Below are 22,147 nucleotides of genomic sequence, written 5' to 3'. Positions count from 1 at the left end.
GAAGGAGACTATTTGCAGACAGCATATAAACCTAAGCTTTCTGTACTCGGTTCACCTAGTACTGTCCCCGAATCCACAGCCCGTGCAATCCAAATGCTGAAGGTGCACCCCAGCCTCTCCATTTCCTGCTTATAAACCTGTTGTCTATGAATTTTCCTAATCGTTTTTGGAACCTGCTGATGAGGTCTGCTTCCAGAACCTACTGAGGGTAACACTTTTCTGAAGGCTACTACCCTCTGTGCTTAGGGAAGAGGGTTGGAAAGTTCTTTCTTTCAGCTGCTTTACCCTTGTGTTACTTTCACTGCTTTTCCCTAGGACTGTGGAATTTGGTGCATAATCATTCTTTTTCACCTTTTCCTTACTTATTGCTTTCACGATTTTGTAAACCTCCATCATGTGCCCCCTCATGCTTCTCTCTCCAGACTGAAGAGTCCAGGCCTTTTGATATTCTCCTCACAAGGCAGTTGTCTGCTCTGTTGCCTTTCTCTGTACCTTTTCTATCTCTGTCTTCAGGCTTGCAAAGAGCAGCCAAGTGTTCCCTTCTGCTTCTGATGAAACCTAGCACTTCACGGTCTCTTTGACTACTGCTGCACACTGCTCTGCTAACTGCAGAGAATGCTCAACGGTGACTCCAAGAGCTCGCTGTAGCTGAGTTGTAGCTGCCAACTCTGGGTTCAGCTTCGTGTACGTGTGGTTTAGATTACTTCCTTCACATGCATTGTCATATGCTTTGTGCCTCCTTCACAACTCAGATGTAGTTTTTGAAAATTATGATAGATCCATCGTAATGTAATCTGATATACATTCTAAACCAGGGGAGGTTCAGGTTGGAAATGAGGAGACATTTCTTCTCAGAAAGAGCAGTCAGGCATGGGAATGGGTTGCCCAAGGACGTGGTGGAGTCACCGTCCCTGGGGCTGTTCAAGGAAAGGTTGGACGTGGTGCTTAGGGACATGGTTTAGTGGGTGACATTGGTGGTAGGGTGATGGTTGGACCAGGTGATCTTGGAGGTCTTTTCCAACCTTAATGATTCTGTGATTCTAAACAATATTTCAGACACTCCATATTTTTCCTCCTAATTTTCCTAGTTGGGTTCATATTTCTCACCTTTCTCTCACAATTTTTTCTGAAGGAATTTAATTTCAGGGTCAATGTAAATGGATGGCAGGCAGGGCGGGAAGATATACTCTTGTTTAGAGGCCTGAGATAGCATTGGGTCAAAGTGAAGATGCCTCCTCACACACTATGGAAAACCATTCATCCAGTCTTATTTTGTACTTCTTAACTGCAATCCAAAAGCAATGTTTTGTAAAGTAAAACTGTTCCTCTTCCCTTGACCACAGCAGGATACACACTGATCACACCAGCCGTTCTGCTACTCTGAGGCACATGTCCCCTTTGGGCCCCAGCCTGATAGCTGGATTCTCTCTGTGCACGTCTCTCCTTTCTTCTGTACTTAATAACATGAATTTTGATTTGGTGCCTACTCCCTGTAGTGTTTAATTTAAAGGGATGTACAAGAAATGGTCACGTAAATGATCTTATACCTATGCATGTTTTTCATATCTTCACTAAACATCCAAGTTAAATGCCTCAAAAATGATTTTTTTTTTCTCCTGTATTTTTTGTAGTACAAAATCAAGCAGGAAAAAAGTAAAAAAAAAAAAAAAAGCTTCTGTGCTTGTCTACACTAAATTAACTATGGCAGTAAACTTGAGTAAACTTGAGAGGTGGTATTGTTGTACTGTAGCTGTGAGTAAAGAAGAGAGAATCTGAATGCTGCTATCAGGGAGAAGAGTGAAAATAACAATGAGAAGAGAAAACTGAGAGGACTGTGGAGAATGTTAGAGAGCCAGAGCCAGCCTCTGGCATGTCAGTGTCTCAGACCATCAGCAGAGTGGAATTGTTGGAGATGTATTTGAAAAACAAGGATTTTATTAGAGCATTCCCAAGCCATATGAAATTTGTACAGTGCTGTGCTATTCATGGAAGCCAACGCTGTACATCTTCTGCATGCTGAGGAATTGTTCCTCTTCTGCTGTCTGATAGGGGCGCAGCAGCACAGTAGATATTTAAATCTTTGTTGCTGTGTAGGAACAAAATGCAGCTCGATGGATATTTCTGCTGAGCAAAACTGGAAGAAGAAAGGAACAGCATCCAGCTTCAGATGGGTCTGCCTCGAAGTAATTCAGAGTTCACTGGTTGACACAGCAGCTGCTGCCACCACTCACTTGCTAATGTCCAGTTTAGTAATTTGCATCTGGGTTGATAATGATATCTTTGGAATGCTGAAGCTATAAGAACTTGTTAGCTCAGGGATTTTATTTTATTTTATTTTATTTTTACAATTTCATGCAATATGCTTATCTCCTCTCATAAAAGCAGTTATATTTGATGAATTCTGAAGAGGCTGCTGTAAGACACAGGAAGATGTATGAATGATAGCATAGCTAGACCTGATGATAATAGACCTGAAGAGGATAATAAGGCATATATGTATATTTAAATCTATTTTGTTCACTATTGTTTTAACGGAGATGCTTGTTCCCATGATGGACAGTCTTCTGCTCTCCCTAGACAATAGCAGAGTCCCCAGCTGGAAGCTACTCTCCTGAGACTCGGGACATCTTTCGGTCTCCCAATTTATCTAGAGCTGTATGACCGTGGTGAAGGTGTAAACTGTTCTAGAAAATTCTCCAGAGACTGCCTGCTGTTTCCACAGAGCTCCAGCTGCAGCCAGAATAATGTTAGCCTTCTTCTCCCAAATCTGAGGCTGCACTCAGAAAAATGCCTATTCTATGTCCCCTGCTGTTTATCTCAAAATCAATAGCTCCAGGCTAAAGCACTACATAATATTTGTACTTTTTTTTTTTTTCATCATTTTGAACGGTTATGCATGCTGCATAGCTTACAACTTTTTACAATATACAGCGTGAAGGCTGCAGTTAGACATGGACTACAGAATAAAATGTGCATCTCACTGCTTACAGAGAACACAGAAGGAAGAGACAATTAGTGAACATGATTCATTCCCTTCTAATACTATAATCTTCATGACATCATCTTTTGTTTCTTAAAGTACTGCAGCAGAGTTGCCTACATAATCTTGTCTAATAATCTATCCCATTGTATGTCAGTCTGTTAGGAAAATTGCTTCCTTGCTGTCACTTTATTTGACATCACTGACAAGTAGCGTTTCCTTTCCTGATTATGCTCACCTACGTGTAACTAAGCGTTTTTTTCTGCAGTAGTTTTTACACATGGCTGTCTTAAGAGTTCTCTGAAATATTTCAGATTAACTTCATGTGATTTCCTTACATGTCTGGGAAAATAAATTAGCTTTTTAACATGGTAATCTTGACTTTACACACTCTTATAAGTGATGTCGTCAAAGTATTAAATCGTCATTTTGCTGTCCAGTTCCTTCCTGAGTGAGAACTTGGCTTCAATACTGTAAAGTTTTTGTGCAGTACCACTTTTCTGCATCTGTAAAAGCAGAATTCAGCAAAATTCTGAAGTCTCACAACAATAATATAATTTTAGGCTTTGTAGTATGTTTATAAATTTAAAATAATGTGGCGTTGTCATGGTTATTCTTACTGGTCTTTTAGGAAGGCAGGGAATCGTAAACTGCAGCATCTCAAACACATCAGAAACTCCCATTCACAAGTATTTGGTGGGCTCTTAATTTCTAACAATTATCTATAGGTGTTAGGTTTGAAACACATTAGTGTTTGAGTGAGATCACGTCTTTTCTCTTAGGAAATAAATCTTCAATACTAGGAGAGACCCCATCTTCACTATTTAAGGGGAAGCTGCGTGCCTGGGACCTGTCACATCCTCACACGACTGCTCTGGGTTTCACTGGAGAGCTGGCATGCGCTTGAGGCTCACCCTAAAACCTAACACTTCAGGATGCGACGGGGATGTTTCCTGAGAAACACTGCATGGAAACATCCCCCGCAGCCTCTCCCGCACTTTCTAGACAGAGTTTCTGAGCCTGCCGCTTCGCGGGGTGGCGCGGCCGTGAGGTAAACCGCCCGGCCGTGAGGTAAAAATGCCCGTCCATGAGGTAAAAATGCCCAGCCATGAGGTAAAACTGCCCGTCCGTGACGTAAAAATGCCCGTCCATGAGGTAAAAATGCCCGTCCGTGACGTAAAACTGCCCAGCCGTGAGGTAAACCGCCCGGCCGTGAGGTAAAAATGCCCAGCCGTGAGGTAAAACCGCCCGGCCCTGAGGTAAAACCGCTCGGCCCTGAGGTAAACGTGCCCGGCCGTAGCCGCGGCCCTAATCCGTGCACCCGTACAGGCGACAGCGTTACCGGGCCAAGCGCACCTCACCCCAACGGCAGGCCCGTGGCCCCGCTGCCTCCTCAGCCATCACTAGGGCAAGCAAGCTCGCCTCTGCCCCTTTAAGCTCCGGCTGCTTTTGCTTTTTTTTTTTTTTTTTTTTTTTTTTTTTTTCGTGGAGCGCCTATTTTTAGCTCATCCTCTTGGTAGCATCCAGCTCTGCCCCCTGTTTCTTCGCTCTCCCCCCCGGTGCTCATCCTCCCCCCACCCCTCCCTCGGTGGTAGGTTCCGCGCGGCAGACGGCGGCTCGGGCACTGAGCATGTCCGAACGCGCTCGGCAGCAGCGGCCGCCGCGCCGGGGCTCGCGGGGCGGGAAGGAGGGCGCGCGCCGGGGGGCCGCGTGAGGGCTGGCGCGTGCAGCAGCAGCAGCAACAGCAGCAGCAGCCGCCGCCGCCGCCTTGCAAGTAAGTTTCTGCGGGGCGGGAAAGGGGCGCGCGCGCGCGCGGGGCGGTGGCGCGTGCCGCGGCGGTTGGATGGGTGCCCGCCTAACCGCCGCGGCACGCGCTGCCGCCCCGCTCCCCTCAGAGCGGGGCCGAGGGGAAGGGGAGATGCGTGTGTATACGTGCGGTATTTCAACCTGCCTGTCAGTAGTAAACACCTAACTATGCCCCAAATTTATTTCATTTCCCCCCCCTATAAATAGCATTTTCTTGTTCTTTTTAAAAATGCACGTCTTGCCCTCGTTCCTTTCACGCGCCAAGTCGGTCTGAGTGCTGTTTGATGCTAGGGAACATAAAGTTCCTCACTTGGCGTTGAAACAGGCGCGTTTTACTTTTTCTTTTCTGCGTGCTGAATGGGAAAAGGCTTCAGAAACTGCTTTCCTGCTCACCGGAGGCTTGTTGTGGTTGTTTCCAAAGTTGTATGAAGGCAGCCATCCAATTAAAATGATATAATAATAAGGATGGGGGAATTTGAAGGGATTTCTGTGAAAATGAGCGTTGGTTATGAGCCTTCTGCTGCTTAGCGTGGCACCGGTGAAAGAACTAGACTGAGTGAGGGCCACTAAGGTGCTCGTGGTGGACAGTCTGTGTTAATTTTCATTGGACCGTTTCAGTAGGTTTTCTGAGTTTAACAACCCGACTTTTGACACTCTCACAGGCAAGGCGCTCTCCGCATGTTGATTTGGATTAGCCTGGGATGCTCACACAGATGAATATGCCCGTGAGCTGAAGTGTCTGCAGGTTAAACCTCATCAAAATCTAGATGTGTTTCGAAGTAGTTAAAGACCCAGAACCTGCCAGCCCTGCTCTGTATCGTCTTGGTTCTATTAATTAGTGTTATTGCAATGGAGCCAGGAAGACTGCTGTGTGATTGTTTCTGTATGTCTGCAGCTCTTCCCCTCCCCCAAATGAATTAAAAATAAATCCCAAGGCAGCCCCCCCATAGCAGTAAGATGGGCATTGATCCGTGGGTTTTGGAAAGCCAGTGAGTGTGTGTGCTTGGGATCTGACTTGTGCATGAATAAGCTGCTGTCCTGTCTGTTGCCTTTTTATGAGCCTGCAATAATGGGAGAAAAAAAGAATTCTTGAGTGGATGCCTTTTGCCTGCTGCACAAAACCATAAGAGAATGCAGCAGGAAAGAACAGTTTGTTTTACCTATGTTGGTGATGTTGTGAAAAATAAGGAGGGAAATTTTCGAATGTGGCAACCTGCCATCTTTTTCTTGGAATTAGATTTGAGCTGAATTAATAACAGTATGGATTTTAAAAATAAAATTGTTCAAAATGTCACTGGGCTTCAAAGTCTTTGATTAAAAGATGGTTTTCCTTATGCTTGTGCAGTAGTAATTTGTTTAGTAGGTGCCGTTTGTGTTACATTTACTGTTACGACATTTCAATACCTTTCGTTAGGGCTCCAGAGCTCATACAGATAACTGAATTATTTCAGCATCCTAAGCAGATAAGTATTCTCCGAAGTCAAAGCATATGCAGGTAGAGCATATAGGCATATCCTTAGCATATTATACTCTGTGGTATAATTTCTGTAGAGTCTCAGTTGATTCTTCACCTCTTGTCCAGGTTTGAGCCCAACTAATGGAAATGAGAAAATTATTTGAGTGGCAGTGGGGTTGCATATTAATTGTTGGAGAATGCCTAAGTAGCAGTTGCAATGTTTGCACGTACTTATTTTTTCCCTTCAGGCAGAAAAAAAAGCTGTAGTTTTCTTTCTCCGTGCACTTTTTCCCTTGAAAACTCTTATTTCTCCATTATTCATTTAATCTAAGGGAATATCTTTCTTTTGTTCTTTACTTTTTGTAATAAGGCATGTCATCTCACATTGCAGGGCATCTTATATACACTTATTCCCGTAGGACTCTAAAGAATAACAGGACTGTGGAAAGAGATGTTAATTTTTTGTATTATTTTTTTTTTAATCATGAAATTAACTACAAAATATTAATAATGCCCTGGGAAATTTCATAGGAGATTGATTACTCTAGGATTGTCAGCATTACCATTCAGCCATTAATTCCTGAGAGGGTCTCTTAGCTTCCTTCTTGTTGATGAGCTACTTCAATTTCATTCTTCTTCACCCTTTAGTGAGCTACTGTTGTTCCTTAAGTTACTACATTGAAAATATTCAATGAAGCATATTACTGGAATACACTGGGGAGGTGACAGCCTTACAGAAGCAAACAATTATCGCTAACAAGCGTGGTTCAGTGTCAGGTTAGCATGAGATTGCTGTATGTTCGTGAATGGGTTGAATAAGAACATACCAAAACTTTTGCTTGATAGAACTAAGTACTTAAATCCAGGATGCCTTCCTTGTCTACTGTGACAGATATCCTTTAAGGTAATGTGCCTTTCTTTGATGTGTGAGCTGTTACCATCAGAGGCAGAAGGCAGTTTTGGACAGGAGAAGAATTTCATGTTTGCCAAAGCTCATGGGGAAGACCTTCAAGTGTTCAAAAAAGACATCGCTGCCTTCAGTTCATTGGTGTTGTTTTGTGCCAGGAGCAGATGCTCACATGGTGGGTGCACTGCCGCAATCAGCTGGAAATCTTGCTTTTATTCTAGCATCTGCTCCTACCAGCTTTACTCAAGATTAAACGTAGATATAGGGAAGGTATCTCCTTGATATCTCAGGAAATGATACGGATGTGTCATACAGTTTCCGTCCGAGAAAAAGTTATTGGACCTTAAGGTCAAAATCTTTCAGACTGTGCAGAGCTTTGTCGCTGAGCGAGCTTATCTGTGGCTGCAGCAGTACAATTAGCAAGTTCCTCCTGAACGTCAGGTTCCTGTCTGCATCTCTCAATTATACACTGAAGCAGGGGATCTTGGCCTCCCGGCCCTGCTTTTTTACATTGCGCTAGCAAAACAGAGAGAGGAGTACTTGCTCCTTTTTTTGTGTGTGTTACTCTGCTGCCTGTAAAAGGAAGGATTTGGAGAGGAAGAAAAAGCTGGGGAGGAAAAAGAAAGGTAGAGAAGAAAACACGTAAATCTGTGTTAATCTTCCACAGCTCTTAAACTGAGAACAAGCTGGAGTTTTGGCTCCTTAACTCTTCAGTGACACAAGGGGAAAGGACCTTTCGGCTTCACTCTGTTCCTCCTCAGGAATGCACTGAGGTATCTTTGCCATTTGATGCTGGAGTGGGGAGCAAAGGGAAGAGAGGACAGCTACTCACGAGCTTCAGGTGTGTGTTAATGGAGAGCCCAGTGGTCATGAACATAGCTCAAAACAACCCATTTGTCACAAAACAAGTGATTGTATCTTCTCCGGGGCCTGTGTAACAGTGTCCATGTAGTTCAGGGGCAGCAACATGAAAAAAAAAGGGATTCTGAACAGAAGGGTACAAAGGTATACCTGCCACTTCTTTATTTCCCCTTTGCTGGACACATTGTTTTCAGTCTTGAATGGGTAAGTCAAAGCCAATGTGTACATTTCTGGTAAGCTCTTATTCTGGGAGGCTTTTTGTTACTTATGAGGGGTGTTTCCCTCATGGAGGGAACTGTTACTGAACTTTGGAAGCCTGTCTGACTGATTTTTAAAAGGGAATTGAACTTAAAGCTTGTGTAGGAACAACAGGATTCCCCCAACACAACCGTAGGCGTTATAAAACCAGAGGGACATGTGCAGTGTCTTTCCCATGGAAAGTTAGTGCCCTAACAAGACAGAAGATAACGTGCTTTTTAATGGTGAAGCAGGTGCAAGTTTTTTAATACTTTGCTACTAAATCTATCAGTGATCAAAAGTGAAAGATGGATGAAAGAAGAAATTTTGAACACTCTAAGCAAAGCATTATTTTCTTTCTTCATAAATCATTGTGATGCGTGGCCCAGACCAGGCACTGTGTATTTAGTTGCTGGGTAATATCAGCAATAATAAGCAGTCCCTACGAGATGCATCTCTGGTGTCCTCTGACCAGTCTTGAATAGCTTACTGAGTTGCTTATACAAGCCCAAACTGGAATTGCTTACTTAAGCAAAACTACCTTTGACATTGATAGAAATTTCCTGAAGTAAGAACTTCATGTTGGTTTTTTGTTTGTTTGTTTGTTTTCTAGAAACTGCAAATTAACCCCTCTGCTCCCCCCCCCCCCCCCCAATATAATGTTATTTAAACACCTGGTAATGATTCACTTGCCATGAGTGAATACAAAAGTAACCTTGTTAGTGTGCGAAGAAGAGCCTCAGTCAGGTAAGATTCTCTTTGTAGTTCACAAGTTCTTCAGTAGTCAGTGGCCAGAGTAATGCTTTGGGTTTATCTGGGGTATATCCCGTACATCTCTGAAGGCATAGTTGACATTTGTGCAATCATGGGCATGCAGTACTTCCTCCTGAGCATGGGAAGCAAATCCATGGCACTTCTATATCTAACTCACAACACCTCTGAAGGACAAGGTATTACCCCCGTTAGTGTAGGTATCTGGTTTGTTCAGCGGTACTGTTTGAGAAGACTTTCATTTTGAAAGGTGATTTGCCTTCATCACATCACAGGATACTAAGAACCATCTTGTGTGTCTCCAGTGAGTGATCTCATCCATTACAACTCTGAGTGTGGGGATGTATGTTCCTCTATGTATACAGTTCCCATCCATTTCACTATAAACTTGAGCTCTGCAAACAGGAGGAAAGAATCGGCTATCTCCCATGCTCCTGTGTATAAAAAGCTTCTGGGACACATAATCATGGAACAAGTTCATAGGTAAAACATAGTTCACTTAAATATTCCTACAGATAATAGGTATCAATAAACCTTCATAAAATATGACATGCACATGAAGAGAAGACTTTGATACTATAAATATAGACTGAACTTTTTTTTCTTAAGGCATAACGCAACCAGATTCCATGGAAGTATTTTCTATAGTAGTGGCAAACACATTATTTGTTATTCCTTAATCTACACTTAGCTGTAGAAATGCTTAGTAATAAATCTGAATATTTTATAAATATCATAAGAGCATACTAAAATGTTAGTATTTATATTCGCTTCAGTGAGATTGGATTCACTTGTGAGTCCTTATATTTACTTTGTGATTTTAAATTATTAATATTGTTATTTCAGAAATTGATATTTATATGCTGTTGATGTAAAAATAATCTATTCAGTCATCTGTATGTCTGGTAGTTGAATTCCAAATTGTCTTTCTTGTTTAGTCACACTGAAAAGGCAGGACAGCCATCTTGTTGACACAAGCACGTTCCGAGATGATTAATCGATGATTGATATATCACAGCTTCTCCAGCTTCTGAGAAGGGAAACTGTAAAAGCTTTTAAATCCCATTTAGAGAAGGAAACAGTTCTTATCCAGGACTACAAACAGTAATACCAAGGAAAAGAGATACGTTAGGAACCAAAATACATTTGCTTGTTCCAGTTTTATTTCTACTTTGGAATCTTATCATTAGTCTCTGTGGGTTTTTCAATGTTTTTCTCTGGGATTATGGCTATATTTTTCTTTCTTTTTTCTTTTTCCCCAAGAGTCAGTATGAACACTGCACTGAAATGTTACTGCCAAAATACTAATACTAATTCATTAGTAATCTAATCTCACTTCTAGATCAAACTTCAAAACCCTTGTGGTACTTTCTGCTTTAATATTTTTTGAAGAGTTGCACTAATTTATAGTGTGGACTTAACCAGCTGATGGAAGTCCCACACATGCCTTATGTTGATATTAGCATATGACCATAGCAAAACAAAACAAAACAAAAAAGCCTTCTATCTTTGCATGTATTTTCCATATGCTAGAAAGGACGATAGTAGCAGGAACTGGCTGGTCCATGTGGAACATGTGGCTGTGAAACTTTTCCATATGCATGCTGGAATACCTCATTTTCTTCTGCATTTTTTTTTTTCAGTAAGATCTCCTTCATCTGAAAGTTTTTACATGAGTTTATGCTTCACTAAGAAGTCTTTACCTGAAGCAGTGAGTTAGACACCCGAAGAGTGGAAACAATCAAATAGCGATGTGGAAGAAATCATAAGGAAAGGTTTAAAGTGGAATTACCATTTATTAAAGCTTCGGTGCTCAGTCGATGGTCTGCTTACTGTGTCCTACTGTCTTGCTGTATGCTGTGTACACACTCTGCAAGCTCTCTGCAGTGGAGCTCGCTTTTACTTGTAGAGGGCTGAGTACATTCAGCTGTTTGTACAGAAATAGTCTGGTTTATGCTTATCATCAAAACAAAACTGTTAATAAAAATCTATCAAATTCGAGGCCCTGGATGTGAGATTGTTCTTAGTGCCTCAGCCACAGTAGCTGCTTTACATGATTTCCCAATGTATGGGAGAGCAGGTCTTGGATGGGCTGCCTGGACAAAGTCTTAGGGTTGGTTGCTGTGAAATTCAGAACTAAGATGAGGTTGTTGGAGAGTGGTGCTGGTGGCTGGCATGCAGGGGACTAGCTGGGCAGGTGGGAAGAAGCACAAGTGGTGGTCTGTGTCTTGTGACTATGCTGTTATAAGAGCCCAGCAGAAATCCCAAGTTTCTGATTCTTCTGCCCTGTTGTGATTCATTGCTAAGGGTATTTCACTTCAGTGTTCTACCTCCTCACAGCCCTCCTGCTTCTCCTACTTATTTATCATTGTGGTGTAATTAAGTCTCACAAATTCAGAAGTACCAGAGCTAAAGCTGCTGTCCAAAATAAATAGACTTTTCCATTTACCTTGAGTCTCTATGCTTCAAGTGTGTGTCTGTAAAATGAAGGCAATACTACCTGCACAGCATGGCATGTTGTGAGAAGATAAGTTTTATTATTATTGGTGAAATGCTCTGCTACTGTAGTGATGGTCAACTTGGAGAGGAACGTGAGGAGATTGCTTGAGCTCCGTTAGGATGCCAGAGGTAGGGGAGTACCACACGGCCGTGGATCGGACACCTGTGGTCAGACCAGACACTGGATACGGTCACTGCTTGCTCAGGAAATACCATCACTCCTGTTCTCTGAGTGTTGCAGCAGTCTTGGGGAAAATAAATTTTATGTGAATGCACAGCTGAAAACTGTATAAAGCTGTTTATGTAATTTCTTTGAGAATATTGTTTAGACACTTGCTGACCAGTAGTTCTTGATTTTTGTTTATATATAAATATAAACTATACATATATAGTATATATATAGTCTTGACTTTGGAAGTCAAAAAGCTGTAGCTGCCCCATCCCTGGAGGTGCTCAAGGCCAGGCTGGATGGGGCTTTGGGCAACCTGGTCTGGTGGGAGGTGTCCCTGCCTGTGGCAGGGGGGTTGGAACTGGGTGGGATTTAAGGTCCCTTCCAACCCAAACCAATCTATGACTTTGTAAAAATAGCAGTGAAGCATGGGAAGCTGTTACTTACTACTCCCAAGTTCTCATCAAACCGAAATCAATATTTTTAATTAGGATGTCTTTGAACAGGGAAAAATTCTCCTTGCTGTGCCAGCGTGACCACGGGAAGATGGGTCTCTGTAACAGGCCTCACAGTCACTGCTACCTATAAACAGTGGAGAGTGGGTAAACACAGAACGGAGCAAGGCAGAATTAAGATACAAGCAGTTTTTGTTTTGGTGAGCATGATACTTTTCCTTACACTTACTCCATAAGGGAAATAAGGCTTTACACTTTGAAACTGTTACTTCTCTTCTGGAAGACTAATGTGTACGTTGTCTCTAACAGCACTAGCTAAGGTACGCGTGAACCTAGGAGCTGCGCAGCTGGAAGGAGCTCCCGGTGTTTGGAAGGAGACTGAAGTGGTGATGAAATCAGGGTCTACTTGTGTATCTAGTTTGGCACAGGAACGCTGCACAGTGAACACCGAATTTGCTCCCCCTGTTTCTGTCACCATCTCCTAATTTTGTCCTTAGCCTGTGTTGCACTAAGTTTTGAGCAAGGTTTGGATCGTGTGTGGAGATCAGGCTTGACCTGACAGAAGCTTTAAAGGGGAGGTACTGCAAACATACAGTCCTTTTAAGAAATACCAAGAAAGAATACTCTTGCTTCCCATATGTATTTTCCCCTGATTTCGAGTTCTGTTTTACCCAATTTTCAGGGTCCTTTATAGAGATGTGCCCTAAGACTAAGGGGCAGGTGCTGAGCTCTGCTCTCTGGGGACAGCGACAGGACCCGAGGGAACGGCATGGAGCTGGGACAGTCAGGCTGGGTGTTAGGGAAAGGTTCTGCACCCAGAGGGTGGTCGAGCACTGGGACAGGCTCCCCAGGGCAGTGGTCACAGCACCGAACCTGCCAGAGTTCAAGAAACATTTGTACAACACTCTCAGACAAGTGCACTGATTTTTGGGTGGTCCTGTGTGGAGCCAGGAGTTGGACTTGATGATCTTTGCGGGTCCCTTCCGACTCGGGATGTTCTATGATTCTAACCATAGCAGAGGCAGAATGTAAACTTGTTACTGCTCTATCCAATCCCTTTTAATTCCCTCAGTCACTTCTGATAATTTTTGTTTCTCAGGTATACCCAAAGGCAGAATTTTTATAGGATGATGTGGCAACGGGCAGTAGGAATTAATTCCCCAAAGGAACAATTGCATGCCATCCCATCTGACCTCCTTTGGGAAACATAGGGGACCACTGACTGGAACCCAGTGGGCTTTCATCAGCTGAAACAAATTAAATTTAGAGGAAATCTGACAGTTGGTGTTTATAGGGAGGAAATTATTCCATCTCCATAAAATGTGCAAAGGTTCCTTGTCATATGTTTTAAATTTTTATAACAACTGCTAATTGTTTTCTGCTTTCTAATTCTCCTTCCCAGGTATTTTAATCACAGCTCAGAATGGCAAGAGAACCTGTCTATATTGCTGTCTATCTTGATGAATCCAAGAGGAGGAAAAATAAAAAATAAGAATTTTATATTCCTTTATTTATTCTACTTTTTTACTTACATATTTATGAAGAAGAATTTCTGAGGGAAAAAAAGTTACAACTTTCATTAGCATCTCGTAGCTTCAACATTAATATGACTGAAGTGTGAATGATGAGGCAGAATTTTGTAATAAACTTTTAAAAATGTGCTGGATATTTCAAATACTTATGCTCATTCTAAGACCTGAGTTTTTTCCTCCTTTTTTTTTTTTTTTGTCTATGCCTTTGTTAGTTACTTTGGTTTCCTTAAGTAAACAATCTTGTGGGTTGTTTTTTGTTGTTGTTATTTAAACAGTGCTTTCTGTATTGTAATACCCGAGCATGTCAGTTTGCTGTCTTTAATTTTCCAAATGCGCACCCACATGTAAACCTGTAGATCTTCAGCTTTAACAATAAGAGCAGCTTTAAATAATTATGTCAAACACAGTATCTCTCTTAATTTACGGACATTCAGAAAAAAAATCAAAGTGAATTAATTGGCATTTGCCAAAATGAGCTAGATTTTATACTGTGCAAGGACTGTAGCAGTCAATGTGCTTTAATGCATACAAGTTAAAATAGTCTCTTCATGTAAGTGCATGGCTATTAAAAGAATTTTAAAGAGTAGTCTGACAAAAAAAAAAGTAAAGGCAATAGCTTTTTGAGGGGTACATTAATATAAATTGTGCCAATTTACAGAAATAGATTGGGATGGTGTGGAGCAGTGAAGCTGGTATAAGCAGCTTGTAGTTTTGCAGATGCTTGTACCTGACATTTTATACCTCAGTGCTTGCACAGTAGCACGACGCAAATTTCAGTGCACCAAGCATTCAGTTTCCATGCCAGGATTAAATTACTCAAGTTTGTTTGGAGTTCTGGACTGTTGCAATTTTAAACCACTAGTGTTTTGTCATGTATCCTTGTTTAGGAAGATTCATGTTCCTTCTAATAAAAATTGAATTCTGATAAATTAATGATTATGACCATTTCTGAGCTGCAGCACATCTGAAACCTGCAAATTTGTTAATACTTAAGATACACAACTGATTAACTTGAAGGACAGCTATTATTGCCTCTTCCACTCCATTCTTGGTGCTCTGTTATCCATACACAAATACCCCTCTAGCAGATAAAGAAGGTAAAATGGCAGCATTTCCTCCAAAGAAACCAAACTAAACATCTGTTTTTCCATCTTAGGCAAGAAAAGCAACACTATTAATAAAAGGATTTCAGTCTATAACCCTCTAAGATGCTTTCTCCAAATATACAGCTATTGAGCTGTGCAAGAACACTTTTAGGAGGAACACAGGAGTCCCCATTTGGCTAGTAGATCATCATAGCTATGACAAAACTACTACCATATTTTATTGATTATTCCTTAACGTGTGACATTTAGATAAAGGTACTGTTTGTTATTTAACTGTACTCTTTTGAGCATTTGAATTTATACAGTACAACGATCAATTCATCCATCTGTAACAGCACATGACTCCTAATTAGGAATCCCAACAAAGAATCTAATGTAACCAAGTGACTCAATTTTTTTTTTCTCTAACTCATTTTTTTCCCTAACCTAATCTACCCTGTCCCTCCATGCCTTACTTTTCTTAAATCTTCAGACTATTATGGATACAATTTTAATATCACTAATTACACTAAATTTTACACTTTTTTTTTTTAAATTGCTGATGAGAAAAAATTGAGACCAGTAGCAGAATACTTTAAAAATTATAGTAATCTGTGGGCCCAGTGACATAATGCATGACATGAGGATGATTGGTTAGGGATGTGCTATAAGAACAACATTTAATTTTTTTAATTAAGCTATTAACCAGAGTTTGGGCACGAATATCACAGAAACACTGTGTAGTAAATTGAAATGTGTGCCTTAGCTTGTGTATTTTTTTTTCTCCCCCTTCTTGCACAAGTTACTTGTGTTTGGAAGTTTTAGTTTAGATTCTTACCTATTAAAGGAAGTCTTTACTATGTTAGAAGCTAAAAGGCTCTACTATGGATTTATGACCTAAACCTAATAAAACCATGCGTAACAACAGTAGAGTCTTGTTGAAACCCAAATATTTAACCTTTCCCTTAAAGAGTTACTTCTTCAAGATCTTAAGTCTAGAACAGCCATGGGAGATGGAATTGACTGACTGGTTTTATTTTAACATACGGAAGATGCTGGATAATTCGCTTTTAATCAATTCCACAAATCAACAGGTGGTGAAAGAGGTTCTTCCCATGTTGTAGCAAAGGGTCAGATAGAGTGTATTACAGACAGCTTTGAGCCATGTGTGGAGAATATTCCTACCTTCTGTTCATCGATAGGGAAGCAAACATTGCATGTTTGTATTTATATTTAATAAAATTAAATCCATATGTATTTTTTGTCCTCAACCTTCTGGCAAATTGGTAATGTGGAACTGAGCTGCAACGGATTGGACATGCATGCTAGCAAGGGTACTAATCTGTATTATCATTTTTTTTAATTTAACAGCACATATGACTTCTGATGGATCACTGCTGATTTTTACACATGGCTGGTCACTAAACACTGTTTGCCACAATGGATGGAATGAATGAAAACGTATTGTAGATGAAGCAGTGAAGAGTCCTGGCCCTGTGGTACAAATCCTTGAGTACTTTAATTGCAGGATTAATAGGAACAAATGTTTTGTGTTTGTTCTTCTGCAGGGTGACAAGCCGGATGCGGGAAGAAAAATAACTTGCATAAATCAAGTTTTTACACAATACTATTTTGTGTTACTCCATTGTTTTGCAAATTTCAAGTAGCTCTACTGTGCTTGTCGTTAAAATAATCAGATTACAGAAACAGAGCAAAAAAAAAACACTATTCTCTTTCAGTTAATTTGATTCCTGCTGAAATCTTGTTTATATTTGGAAAGGAATGGTCTTGAAACATTCCAGTTCACAGCTCAAATCTGTTGGTTGATGATATGGCGCATGGGATGACCTGAAAAAAAAAATGGGTAGGCGATAGATTTGTTGTTACTGTTGAATTGCTCATTATCTTTTTAAAGTGTTACTGTTTTCACTTTCCTTTATTTTTAAGAAAAAGTAAATTTACTATTGTGAAGACAATAACATTTCCAATTCCATGGTTGTAGTTCTTACATAATGCTCTCAGCATAATCACTTTTATAGATGCCCTGTATAGTTTATCAGCATGGGCCAAATTTTCCTCTGTGACTCAAAAGCAGTTGTAATAATACTGGTGCAGGCAAATGCATCTCTCACAAGACTGTAGTAGCGATAGTAAGTTGTCTGTATGAATGGAACAATCGTAAACCTGCACCAACATTATATAAATAACCTCTGACTAGTGCTGAAATTGTATTTTAATTATGTGACAGTGTTCTGCTTTTGTCAGAGGTCTCTGCTGTTCTCAAACATCCCCAAATGGACTTTCATTCACAGGGTAATAAAGGTAATTTATGCCCCCATATATTCTGTTGGGACAAAGGTGAAGTTGTCATTTTGGAAAGAAAACACTCTGTCACCCTCACTCCACTTATGTCCTGAATCACTTTGCAGGTGCCACAGTTGAATATCACTGGGAAAATGCCTAATGCAGACAGTCTGAGATTACATGGAAATTCCTTGTAGTGGTCATGCTGTAATACCTGAAACAGAATAGACAGAGGAACCTATTTATGCACAAATATACGAAGCTTGAATTATTCATCAGGCGATGGTGAAAAATAGTGTGTGCACCCTGCCAGGCAGGAAAACCATTCACATTAGTTGTAGTTCAACAAAGTGTTATGGGTTTAAAAAAAAAAACTAGCCATGGGGTTAATGATTTCACTGCATCGATTTTACCTGATTTAAGAGAAAGGGAGCTAGGGTTTTATATTAACAAAATGCACTAAGCCAAGTGATGGAATCCTGTTAGATGTTTAAGAGGTGAAGGCACATGTGAGTGTCTGTGTTGTCTGTTTCCTGCGTGCTGCCTCTACCTTTTGGGATGATGCTTTCCTCCAGTTCTGTGTGGAGATAATAGCTAAGAAGGGTAATAAGATAAGCCCCTCTTGGCTAAAAAAAGAACCATGGTGCTAAGCTCGAGGATGAAGCACGTGTAACCTCCCTTTCGGACTTCCACCTGGAACTGCAAGAGTATGTAAAAAGAGTATGTCCTGCTCAGCTGATGAGATCCAGGGGCTCCCCATGCTGCTCACCTCCAGGTTGAAGCTGCTGAGGATAGCCCCAGGAAGCAGGCGTGTTTCTGACATTCATTCACTGATCTGTCAAAAAGTTTTGTACCACGGTGAAAGAAAATCAGAAGACCTTTCCTAGTTCAGAATGAATAACTAAGGATTTTTAAGTTCATGTTTAAGTGAAAATGAACAAGTAGGAAATAAGTGACCTCTTTGTTCAATTCTGATCTCATTCTCAAGAGTAGTCTTGTAATCCTAAAAATCAGACTTCTAAACAGTGGGCTGAATGTCTGGTGCCATTTTAATGGCATGTGAGCAAGCAGCATGGTTATCATTGACATTATTTTATATAGAGGTAACTTTAATATTAAAAAATGAATTGATCTTTTTTGTATGGAAACACAGTTATTTTAATTTCCAAATTAATAATGACTCACCAAGAAAAAGTGAATTTAGAACATAAAGAGGTAACTAAATACTTGCTTCTTAGAAAGAAAGTGAGGAAAAATGTTAAGCAACTCAAAGTTTACATTAGAAAAATGCTAACTGTATAATAGACTGTATTAAGGAAGTCACAATTAGATCCAGTTTTATTCTGTTTCATAGTTGAAATGTCCTGTGTGAGGATTTATAAACATTAAAACTGCAAATGGAAACTCCAGTAGAGGAAGTATGTGTTTCATTTTTTCTACTTTCTTCTTGATTTTAGGGTATTATCAACACTCACAAACAGATACTCCCAAATCCATTTTGCAATTGAATTACTTCCCATTTTCATAATGTCTTCCCATGAGGTTTCTCTGAGATCTGTCTTTCCAATTACCACTTGCTGTCTTTCAGCAATACTTTCTCTTCAGTTTTATAATGCAAATGTCTCTGGATCCATCAAAGTTCATTTCAGTCCCTTTTCTATTTCCATGCAATTTTAAGTACCAAATAGGTTTAGAGATTCTTCTCAGATAACATGATTGGTAAAATAGAGTGAGGTTTAAAAAGTAATAGTAGTGATCTGGTGTTTGGAGTTCGTAGTTTCAAGCTTTTCTGAACAATCAGAATTCACAGAATCACAGAACGGTTTGGCTTGGAAGGGACCTTAAAATCACCCAGTTCCAACCCCCTGCCATGGACAGGGACACCTCCCACCAGACCAGGTTGCCCAAAGCCCCATCCAGCCTGGCCTTGAGCACCTCCAGGGATGGGGCATCCACAGCTTCTCTGGGCAGCCTGTGCCAGGGCCTCATTACCCTCATAGATACTGGGAAGAAATTCTTTGCTAATCAGAACCTAACCTGCCTCTCTAATTTAGAGAAGGCCTTTGCCTTCTGGGACTTGGGCTATGTGGCTAGAGTTCTTGCCGATAAAGACTGAGGCAAAAAAGTCACGGAGTACCTCAGCCTTCTCCTTATCCTGTGTGACCAGGCCTCCTGATTCCTTCCGGAGAGTGCCCACAATTTCCCTAGTCTTCATTTTATCACTGACGTACCTATAGAAGCCTGTGTTGTTGCCCTTGACATCCCTGGTCAAATTTAATTCTAATAGGGCTTTAGCTTTCCTAACCTGATTCTTGGCTGCTCAGACAATTTCTCTGTATCCCTCCCAGGCTGTCTGTCCTTGCTTCCACCCTTTGTAGGCCTCCTTTTTCTGTTTAAGTTTGGCCAGGAGCTCTTTGTTCATCCATGCAGGTCTTCTGGTATTTTTGCCCAGCTTCCTCTTTGTTGGAAGGCATTGCTCCTGAGCTAGGAGGAGGTGATCCCTGAATATTAACCAGCTTTCTGGTTACTCTACCAAGCAGATCCCTGAAGAGGCCAAAGTCTGCTCTCCCAAAGTCCAGGGTAGTGAGCTTGCTGTGCTCTCTCCTCACTGCCCTTGGGATCCTAAACTGCACCAGTTCGTGGTCACTGCAGTCAAGGCTGCCCTTGAGCTTCATGTTCCTCACCAGCCCTTTCTTGGTGAGAATGAGATCCAGCACAGTACCTCTCCTTGTTGGCTTCTCTATCATTTGGAGAAGGAATTGATCATCAGTGCATTCCAGGAACCTCCTGCATTGCCTATTCCCTGCTGTGCTGTCCCTCCAGCAGATATCAAGATGGTTAAAGTCCATGAGGACCAAGGCATGCAAATGTGAGTCTGCTTCTCTCTGTCTATAGAGAGCCTCATCTGCTTGGTCTTCTTGATCAGGTGGCCTGCAGCAGACCCCCACCACAATGTCCCCTGTCCCTTCCCTCCCTGTAATTTTGACCTCCTCCAAGAAACTCTGTCAGCTCCTCACCCATCCCCAGGCTGGGCTCCACACACTCCAGCTGCTCATTGACATTGTGGGCGACGCTACCTCCTCACCTCCCCTGCTGTCCTTCCTACATCCTGTATCCTGCATCCCAACGCTCAAGCCATGGGAGCTGCCCCACCATGTCTCTGTAATGCTAATGAGGTCATAGCCCTGCAGGTGTGCGTACATCTCTAACTCCTCCTGTGTATTGCCCTTGCTACGTGCATCAGCATAGAGACATTTGAGTTGGGCCCCTGATGAAGCTGGCTTACGGGCTGGTGTGGCTGGGCTTCTTGTGCTGCTCTTCAGGTGCTCTCCTGCTCACCCGTGACCCTTCTCCAGGCACTGGGCATCCATAGTTGACACTGGTATCAAGCTGGGAGGAGTGGGATGGAGTGAGGTTCCCCTCCCCTGGTAACTCTAAAGCCCTCTTCACCAGCTTGGCAAAACTATGACCAAAGATGCTCTTCTCCTCTGACAGCACCCCGTCAGCTCCCAGTAGACCAGGTACCTCAAAGGGAGTGAAACAATTAGATCATTTCTCTTTTGAATTGTTGCTGCAATTAAAGCTTCACCAGGTATTTTAAGAAACCAGAGCTTTACAGACCATTTTCAGTATCATGGCATAATGGGAACTAAAATATTGGTAGCAGCTGTAGTGATAATAGCAAACCATGATGACTTAAAATTGTGCAGCAATTCTAGATTCTTTCAAACTGGCCAGAAAACAAACCAAAAGGAATACCACAGTACAAGATCTATATTTTTTGGCTAGTCTCTTGCAGTGTTATGGCCAAAACAGTGTAGGATGCCTATACTGGTGCTTTTTTACAGTTACAGATCCTGGGGATGGAGTTTTCGATATTGGAGGGAAGCTAAGTGGAGTTGAATTCAGTGCTTGCTGCATTTGTTTTTTCAGCAGTGCTAAATTCCTACTGATTTTTGGAAGTTCAAAATGCTTTGCCTGTTGCTGAAGCCAGCAAGGGCTGTGTTTAGCAGTGCTGAAATCAAGCAGAAAGATGCGTGCCAGAGCACAGTGTTCATAAGCCTAATCTCTCAAGGCTCCATCATTTAATTGCTGTATTAGCTAGCTAACAGCTAAATAAGACTTCTGCTTGTATGAGTCTGTTTGTCTTTCTATCCATGAACTGTAAGTATCTACTTAGGAGATTACCATATTTTCTTAAAATCTGACTTTACAAATACTCTAGTTTGAAAACTGCAACTTCTGTTTTCAGGTTTTATAAAGGGCAATACAGGGAACTCAATTCTTTTACCCCATTTTTTCTTTCTTTTTTTTTTTTTTCGAATGTACATGTTATAGGAAAATTAAAAGCAAAAAGTCAACGTAAATCTCATGCTTCCCTTTTGATAGTGCTGTAGTTCTTACTCAATTACTTCCTTGTCAGCATGGATCATATTTTTTCTACAGTATCTTATTTGACAAAGTAAACCTGCGTGCTGTTTTGTTACTGAAGCGGTGAATTTTAATTGGTTTTATAGCGTAATTTCTTCTTGGGAGTGACTTTATGACATTAGTTTTATGAGTCAAGAAGCTACCTCCTGTGAGATCAGTGAGCATTTTCTCTTTCAGTGAAATAAATTGCTGTGTACAAGATAAGTGCTGAACCGATTTTACAGCCCTTTTGTTAGGAAGTTTGGTAGGTTTTTTTTTGGTCCTGCTCTGGCCTTGTGATACGAAATTTCTTAGTAGTTCTTTAGTCTGTTTTTCCGTGAATTGGCTGAGGTTAGTATCTCGAGTCATTCGTCATACCAAGTCTTTCCAAGTTAATCTTTGCAGGTGCTCAGGATGAAGAATGAATGTTTCAGGAGGAACAAGTATTGAGGATGGTTAGTACAGCTGTCAGTGTTCTGCTCACCTCTGTGCTCTTTACATGGTATAGATTCAAGTGTGTCTACTTTTTGGGTGCAAGATTTTATGGTTCTTGTTATTTGTTAAGTTGAAAACTCCATCCAGATAAGATATTAGCCTCAAATGTTATTCTGGTGCAGCTTGTTTGGCAGTTTTGTTTTGGAGTGGAACTGATTTGACCAGAGATATGTTAAAGAA

At 41.2% G+C, this 22,147-nt stretch overlaps 1 protein-coding gene across 9 annotated transcripts in view; it reads left to right on the top strand.

Annotated features, from left to right (window-relative positions):
• Positions 1 to 4,439: 4,439 nt before the first annotated feature.
• The window catches only part of OXR1 (oxidation resistance 1), a 272,879-nt gene continuing 255,171 nt past the window's right edge, over positions 4,440 to 22,147 (top strand). For 4 of the 9 annotated variants that reach the window (XR_014580607.1, XM_083826444.1, XM_083826456.1 and 1 more), the window contains exon 1: positions 4,440 to 4,754. The gene's annotated coding sequence lies outside the window, so the exon portion shown is untranslated. The remainder of the gene's footprint in view (positions 4,755 to 22,147) is intronic. The other 5 variants (XM_083826441.1, XM_083826455.1, XM_083826453.1 and 2 more) reach the window with 3 other exon arrangements.

Source organism: Anser anser (assembly GCF_964211835.1).
Source record: "Anser anser genome assembly, chromosome: 2".
NCBI lineage: Eukaryota > Metazoa > Chordata > Aves > Anseriformes > Anatidae > Anser > Anser anser.
The sequence above is the reverse complement of the archived record's forward strand: the minus strand, read 5'-3'. Positions and strand labels throughout refer to the sequence as shown.